The sequence below is a fragment of the Arachis ipaensis genome, chromosome B02 (genome assembly GCF_000816755.2).
Source record: "Arachis ipaensis cultivar K30076 chromosome B02, Araip1.1, whole genome shotgun sequence".
NCBI lineage: Eukaryota > Viridiplantae > Streptophyta > Magnoliopsida > Fabales > Fabaceae > Arachis > Arachis ipaensis.
Window position 1 is genome coordinate 92,005,839 of NC_029786.2, and position 8,430 is coordinate 92,014,268.

The following is an 8,430-nucleotide window of genomic DNA, read 5'->3' on the forward strand; positions in this document are numbered from 1 at the left end:
AAGGGTTGATCAAATCCTTGTGGCTCCTCCCATCTTTGATTATTCCAACCTTGATGTATGTTTTCATTATAGCTTCCATTCCCTACAACATAATTTGAACCAAACTCGTAGTCAAAAGGGGGAGAATTCATAGTAACAAAAGAAAGTAAAAACAAAACCTAATAAGAAAATAATGAGAATAAACTCCTAAAACTAGAAACAACTAACAAAGAAACAGAAAAGCAAAATTATTCACAATATTCACAATAACTAATAATAAGGCACACGTTTGCAGATCCCCGGCAACGGCGCCATTTTGACGAACCGGATTTTTGCTAGTGAAGAATTTCACAAATAAAACCTCGTTGAAAGTATAGTTTATAAACCAATAGAAAATCCTTTACGTACAAATAAATTTGGTTGTCACTAAAGCAAACCCAATAAAATTAAACCGAAATATTTAAACCTCGGGTCGTCTCTCAAAGAATTGCAGGGAGGTGTAGTTATTATTGGTTATGGAAAAGTATCTTTTTGGATTTTTGTAAAGGTTGAATAAGGAATGTAAATTGCAGGAATTAAACTAATAGTTAAGAAAGGCCCTTGGCAAGGTATGAGAATTAGAAGTCCTATCCTAGCTATCCTTATCAATTGTGATGAGAATTGTCCGTTGCTCCACTTAGTCAACCTCTAACTATGAAGGAAAGTCAAGTGGGAATAATCAATTTGATTCCTCAAGTCCTAGTCAAATCCTAAGGAAAGACTAGCTTTAGTGGAATTTGAATCAACTAACAACTTTCAATTATCAATCAACAAAGGAGCTTGATAACTCAAGAGTCTCCAATTACTCAACCAAAGCCAAAAGGAGAGAAATCGAACTTAAGGGTGTGTGTGGTTCATGTATTACATTGTTATAAAGATTCCATTCCCATGGGAATTAAAGATACCCAAGGGGAAGGTGGGAATTGAAATGATGGTATTTTGATTCCCTGGAATCAAACTTGCTTAGGAATAGTTTTTCAAACTTTGAACCAAACATAGGAATATGATATTCCTATCTTAAAATTCCTAGAAATTATTTATAATTCCTCCAACCACACACACCCTAAAATCCTCCCAAGCATTTTGTCAAACACTTGGAAGGCATAACATAAAAACATAGAAAATTAGCAAGGAATATTAAATCCAAACAACCAATTACAAACATCAATAATAACAAATGTGAAAAGAACGAAGAACGGGGCAATAGTTATGAAATACCTCAAATTGCATTAAATAGAAAATTGAATCTAACAAGAGAATTCATGAACCAAATAGCAACATAAAGTAATCAACAAAGGGAATAAATAAACTAGAATGCTAAGACAATTAAAAGTAGAAGAGAGACTAAATTAAAGTAGAGTAGAAATCTCAAATTGAAGATAGTTAAACCTAAGAATCCTAAAACCTAAGAGAGAGGAGAGAGCCTCTTCCTCTAGAAAACTACATCTAAAACCTAAAATTATGTGAATGAATGTTGTATCCATGCATGAATGATTGATTCCTCCATTCTACAGCCTTTATTCTGTGTTCTCAGGCTTAGACTTCGGCCAAAAAGGAGCCCAGAAATCGCTCACAGCGCTTTCTGCAATTTCTGCACGTGGCGCATGTCACGCGTACGCGTTGCTTGTCTTTTGCGCTAGTCACGCGTGCGCGTCGTCTACGCGTACGCGTCGCTGCCATCTTCCTAAAACTTCATCTTCTTGCAGTCCTTCCACTTTTGCATGTTTTCTTTCCATCCTCTAAGCCATTCCTGCCCTATAAGGCCTGAAAACACTTAACACACATATCACGGCATCGAATGGTAATAGAGGGTAATAAAAATTGACAGTTTAAAGGCCTAGGAAACATGTTTTCAATTATATCACAAAATTAGGAAGGATTTGTAAAACCATACAAATTATATGAGTAAGTGAGCAAAGAATTGATAAAAACCACTCAATTGAGCATAAGATAAACCATAAAATAGTGGTTTATCAGTACCTGGAAGAAAAGCACGAGCCAACAGCTATGTTTATACATCTCTCAGACGGTTAATCCACGATTTCGTTGGGAACTTCTCGAGACACCAGTTCAGCCGATCTCCAGGGAGATTAGGGTCTCCGTGGTATAGGCTAGAATCCAAAAAAGCAGCGTTCTCTGATCCGAAAGATTCAACCTTGTCTGTGGCATTTTGAGTAGGATTGCCAAGAGAATGGACTGCTATGCCCTTCACCCTTCATCAGATTGAGTAACCACGGCCAATGGGCACAGCCGTATTCAACCTGTAGCAGAGGAGATCAATGACCACGGACAATGGCTTTGATCACTTATAGCCTGCCATAGAAGAAGATCATTCACAAGCAAAGAAGACAGTAGTACCAGAGTTACTTTAGAAAGACAAAATAACTCCAACTCTCAGCTCTATTCCCAGCGTATAATTCCTGTTAGTTAACTTCTTTTGATTCCACATGACTAAGACCTGCAAGACAACTATAGCTTGCTTCAAGCCACAATCCTTGTGGGATCGACCCTGACTCGCTCAGGTATTTCTTGGATGACCCAGTGCACTTGCTAGTATTGCTGCTGTACGAAATAGTGTGGGTTTTGTGTACACGCGCACCACTGGTGTTGATTAATGGGTCACCATCCAAATTGTTCAGGATAGAGAGAGGTTTTAGACAAGGAGATCATCTTTCTCCTTTTCTATTTGTTCTAGTTGTTGACGTCTTGCACATGATGGTGGGTGAGGCAGTCAGGAATGGACGCATTTCTCTACTGTTGGTGGGAAGGGACAACATAGAATTGTCGCATCTCCAATTTGCGGATGACACAATTTTATTTTGCCCACAGGATATAGAAACACTATTGAAATATAAGAGGCTTTTGCATTGTTTCGAGTTGATGTTTGGACTGAATATTAACTTTGATAAGTCAAATTTGATTTCGGTTATCGGTTAGCAAGAATGGGTAACAAATATGTGTGGTTTATTGGGATGTGGGGAAGTTGCTTTACCTGTCAGGTACTTAGGGATTTCTCTAGGCACAAATCCTTGGTTGGTGAAGACTTAGCAACCGATCATAGACAAGGTGGAAGATAAGCTCAGCTGTCTTATGACTTAAGCATAAGGCTCTGTGTGGTAGGGTGTCACAAAAAGCCCAGAGAGGAACCCCTAGCTGGCATTGCACACCCAAGGAGCCTCATCGCATGTGGATCTCATCAAAACTCAGCCCAAACACTCACCAAGTGGGCCTAAGAAGTATATTTTAGCACTAAATAGATTGTTTCACCCTTACTAGTCATCTGTTTAGTATTTAAGGGATTAAATCTATGTAACTTACATCACTTTTCTCATCATTCACATTTGTCTATTGTCTTCTACCTCAGTATGAGTTTTTAAACCTCCTAGGTTGAGGGGAAGAGCCATGCTGAGTCCTATGAATTAGTAAAAGTACTATTGTTTCTTCTTCGATCCGTGTTTAATTTATCTCTAAGGTGTATATTCCGATCTTCATCGTGGTGAGCAGGATGATCTGACAAATTAGCTCTGTTCATCACATTAAGATGAACGTGCCTGACAAACACTCGCATCTACTTGGGTTCGTGTGAGTACTGACGAACGGGATTTTTGCTAGTGAAGAATTTCACAAATAAAACCTCGTTGAAAGTATAGTTTATAAACCAATAGAAAATCCTTTACGTACAAATAAATTTGGTTGTCACTAAAGCAAACCCAATAAAATTAAACCGAAATATTTAAACCTCGGGTCGTCTCTCAAAGAATTGCAGGGAGGTGTAGTTATTATTGGTTATGGAAAAGTATCTTTTTGGATTTTTGTAAAGGTTGAATAAGGAATGTAAATTGCAGGAATTAAACTAATAGTTAAGAAAGGCCCTTGGCAAGGTATGAGAATTAGAAGTCCTATCCTAGCTATCCTTATCAATTGTGATGAGAATTGTCCGTTGCTCCACTTAGTCAACCTCTAACTATGAAGGAAAGTCAAGTGGGAATAATCAATTTGATTCCTCAAGTCCTAGTCAAATCCTAAGGAAAGACTAGCTTTAGTGGAATTTGAATCAACTAACAACTTTCAATTATCAATCAACAAAGGAGCTTGATAACTCAAGAGTCTCCAATTACTCAACCAAAGCCAAAAGGAGAGAAATCGAACTTAAGGGTGTGTGTGGTTCATGTATTACATTGTTATAAAGATTCCATTCCCATGGGAATTAAAGATACCCAAGGGGAAGGTGGGAATTGAAATGATGGTATTTTGATTCCCTGGAATCAAACTTGCTTAGGAATAGTTTTTCAAACTTTGAACCAAACATAGGAATATGATATTCCTATCTTAAAATTCCTAGAAATTATTTATAATTCCTCCAACCACACACACCCTAAAATCCTCCCAAGCATTTTGTCAAACACTTGGAAGGCATAACATAAAAACATAGAAAATTAGCAAGGAATATTAAATCCAAACAACCAATTACAAACATCAATAATAACAAATGTGAAAAGAACGAAGAACGGGGCAATAGTTATGAAATACCTCAAATTGCATTAAATAGAAAATTGAATCTAACAAGAGAATTCATGAACCAAATAGCAACATAAAGTAATCAACAAAGGGAATAAATAAACTAGAATGCTAAGACAATTAAAAGTAGAAGAGAGACTAAATTAAAGTATAGTAGAAATCTCAAATTGAAGATAGTTAAACCTAAGAATCCTAAAATCTAAGAGAGAGGAGAGAGCCTCTCCCTCTAGAAAACTACATCTAAAACCTAAAATTATGTGAATGAATGTTGTATCCATGCATGAATGATTGATTCCTCCATTCTACAGCCTTTATTCTGTGTTCTCAGGCTTAGACTTCGGCCAAAAAGGAGCCCAGAAATCGCTCACAGCGCTTTCTGCAATTTCTGCACGTGGCGCATGTCACGCGTACGCGTAGGTCACGCGTACGCGTCGTTTGGCAAAAATCCTTGTCACGCGTATGCGTCAGTCACGCGTACGTGTTGCTTGTCTTCTGCGCTAGTCATGTGTGCACATCATCTACGCATACGCGTCGCTGCCAGCTTCCTAAAACTTCATCTTCTTGCAGTCCTTCCACTTTTGCATGTTTTCTTTCCATCCTCTAAGCCATTCCTGCCCTATAAGGCCTGAAAACACTTAACACACATATCACGGCATCGAATGGTAATAGAGGGTAATAAAAATTGACAGTTTAAAGGCCTAGGAAACATGTTTTCAATTATATCACAAAATTAGGAAGGATTTGTAAAACCATACAAATTATATGAGTAAGTGAGCAAAGAATTGATAAAAACCACTCAATTGAGCATAAGATAAACCATAAAATAGTGGTTTATCAGTACCTGGAAGAAAAGCACGAGCCAACAGCTATGTTTATACATCTCTCAGACGGTTAATCCACGATTTCGTTGGGAACTTCTCGAGACACCAGTTCAGCCGATCTCCAGGGAGATTAGGGTCTCCGTGGTATAGGCTAGAATCCAAAAAAGCAGCGTTCTCTGATCCGAAAGATTCAACCTTGTCTGTGGCATTTTGAGTAGGATTGCCAAGAGAATGGACTGCTATGCCCTTCACCCTTCATCAGATTGAGTAACCACGGCCAATGGGCACAGCCGTATTCAACCTGTAGCAGAGGAGATCAATGACCACGGACAATGGCTTTGATCACTTATAGCCTGCCATAGAAGAAGATCATTCACAAGCAAAGAAGACAGTAGTACCAGAGTTACTTTAGAAAGACAAAATAACTCCAACTCTCAGCTCTATTCCCAGCGTATAATTCCTGTTAGTTAACTTCTTTTGATTCCACATGACTAAGACCTGCAAGACAACTATAGCTTGCTTCAAGCCACAATCCTTGTGGGATCGACCCTGACTCGCTCAGGTATTTCTTGGATGACCCAGTGCACTTGCTAGTATTGCTGCTGTACGAAATAGTGTGGGTTTTGTGTACACGCGCACCACTGGTGTTGATTAATGGGTCACCATCCAAATTGTTCAGGATAGAGAGAGGTTTTAGACAAGGAGATCATCTTTCTCCTTTTCTATTTGTTCTAGTTGTTGACGTCTTGCACATGATGGTGGGTGAGGCAGTCAGGAATGGACGCATTTCTCTACTGTTGGTGGGAAGGGACAACATAGAATTGTCGCATCTCCAATTTGCGGATGACACAATTTTATTTTGCCCACAGGATACGGAAATAATACTGAACTATAAGAGGCTTTTGCGTTGTTTCGAGTGGATGTCTGGCCTGAGTATTAACTTTGACAAGTCAAATATGCTTCCGGTTAACTGCGAGCAGAAATGGGTGACGAATATGTGTGGTTTGTTAGGATGCACACCGAAGCTACTTTATCAATCAGGTACTTAGGAATATCTTTAGGTGCAAACCCCCGGTTGGTGAAGACCTGAAAACCGATCATAGACAAGGTGGAAGATAAGCTCAGTTTGTGGAAAGCTAAGTCCCTTAGCAAAGCTGGCAAGCTGGTTCTCAATTAAAATCTATTCTAAATAGTTTGCCATTTACTACTTAAGCTTGTATAAGATGCCAAAGACGGTTGCAGAAAATATAATCGGGCTACAGAGAAGGTTTTTGTGGAGTAAAGAAGATGGGAATAACGGTATACCACTTGTGAAATGGGAGATGATGCAAGCTCCAAAAAAGTTAGGCGGTTTGGGGTGGGTGATGCGTTAATCAGAAATGTGTCGCTTCTGTTCAAGTGGTGGTGGTGTTTTTCGAAGGAAGATTCTCCGTTGTGGAAGAAGGTAGTATGTTCTTGTAATCATTTGAATCCTTCTGTAATGTTGTCAAAACAGCCATTACCGTTAAGGAGTGGCCCGTGGAAAGATATTTGTCAACTTAATATTAAAGAGCCACATGCAAGAGATATGATGATTAGTGGTTTGGCTATGGAGGTGGAAAATGACAGACGTATTCATTTCTGGGAGGATGATTGGCTACAAAGTGGTCCGTTGGAAGATAGTTTTTCGAGACTCTTTTCCGTTTCAAATCAACAAGGATCCATCATAGGGGAGTGTGGGTTCTGGGATGATATAGAGTGGGTGTGGAACTTTCAGTAGAGGAGAGAGTTATTCCAATGGGAACTTGAGTTGCTCAATCAACTTCATGACTGATTACGACTAGTAAGAATGTCGCCTAGTAGAGATGATACAATTGTATGAAAATTTGATAAAATAGGTATCTATTCTACTAATTCATTTGTGCATGTGTTGCAGAAAGAGACTCTCCCGGAAGACATCACAAGCTACATCTTCACTAGTGCCATTTGGAGAGGATTGGTTCTTCCAAGAGTTGAACTCTTTGCGTGGTTTGTTTTAGTAAGCAGGATCAACATTAAAGAGAGACTGAGTAGGCTAGGAATCATACATCATAGCGATAAGATTTGTGTTTTGTGTAAAAAGGAAATAGAATTTGTGCACCATTTGTTTCTTGGTTGTGAATTTACTTAGCAGGTGTGGTGCACTTGGTTGACGGGTGCAGATAGAGCATGGGCTATTCCGGGGACTGTTAAAGAACTGTTTGAGAGTTGGATTGAAGTGTCTGGTCGTAATTCTGAGCAAAAGAAGTGGCTGATAGGATTCTTTGCGGTTATCTAGAATATTTGGTTAGAACGGAATAACAGAGTTTTCCAGAGATCTGAGACAGGTGTTGATGGAATCAAGACTAGGTCGTTTTTGAGTTGCAGGGAATGGTGTGGTGTTGATCCGTTTGGTTATTGATGGCAATGCCGGAGATGACAACGGATTATACTCTATAGTTCTATATCTTTATCTTGATTTCTCTGTTGTTTTCTTGTTCCTGCTTGCTTCACTTTAGTGTGTCGAGCTCACTTTTTTAAAAAAAAAATGAATTGCATAATCACGAACCTACAAATAATATTTCATACCTTATCATCTCTATTGTAATTTTTCATATTCTCAAAAATTGGTTGACTGTGAACAACCTTATCAGGTGAGTCAGTCTATTGTTCAAATTTTTCAAATACTTCTGACATAGACACCGTGTTAAGGTCGAATTCAAATATCATACTATTTGAAATGATAACTACAACTGGTTGTGAATTTCTTTGGTCTATCCCAATCAAAATCAAACTCAAAGTTTCAATTGTACTAAATTTGTAATTTTTGCTCTTGAATATCAAAGTTTCTGATTGTGCTTCAGATATACTAAAATAATCGTCCTTTTTCCCTCTTGAACGTAGAGGTCTTATCCATTACATAGATTGCCTCTAATGATAATGAAGTGATACAATAAATTAGTGGTTATGGCAATTATTACAATTAACATTAATTAAGAACTATTATTATTATAATTTTTTATTATTATTATTATTATTATTATTATTATTATTATTAGTCTTGATGATAATCGTA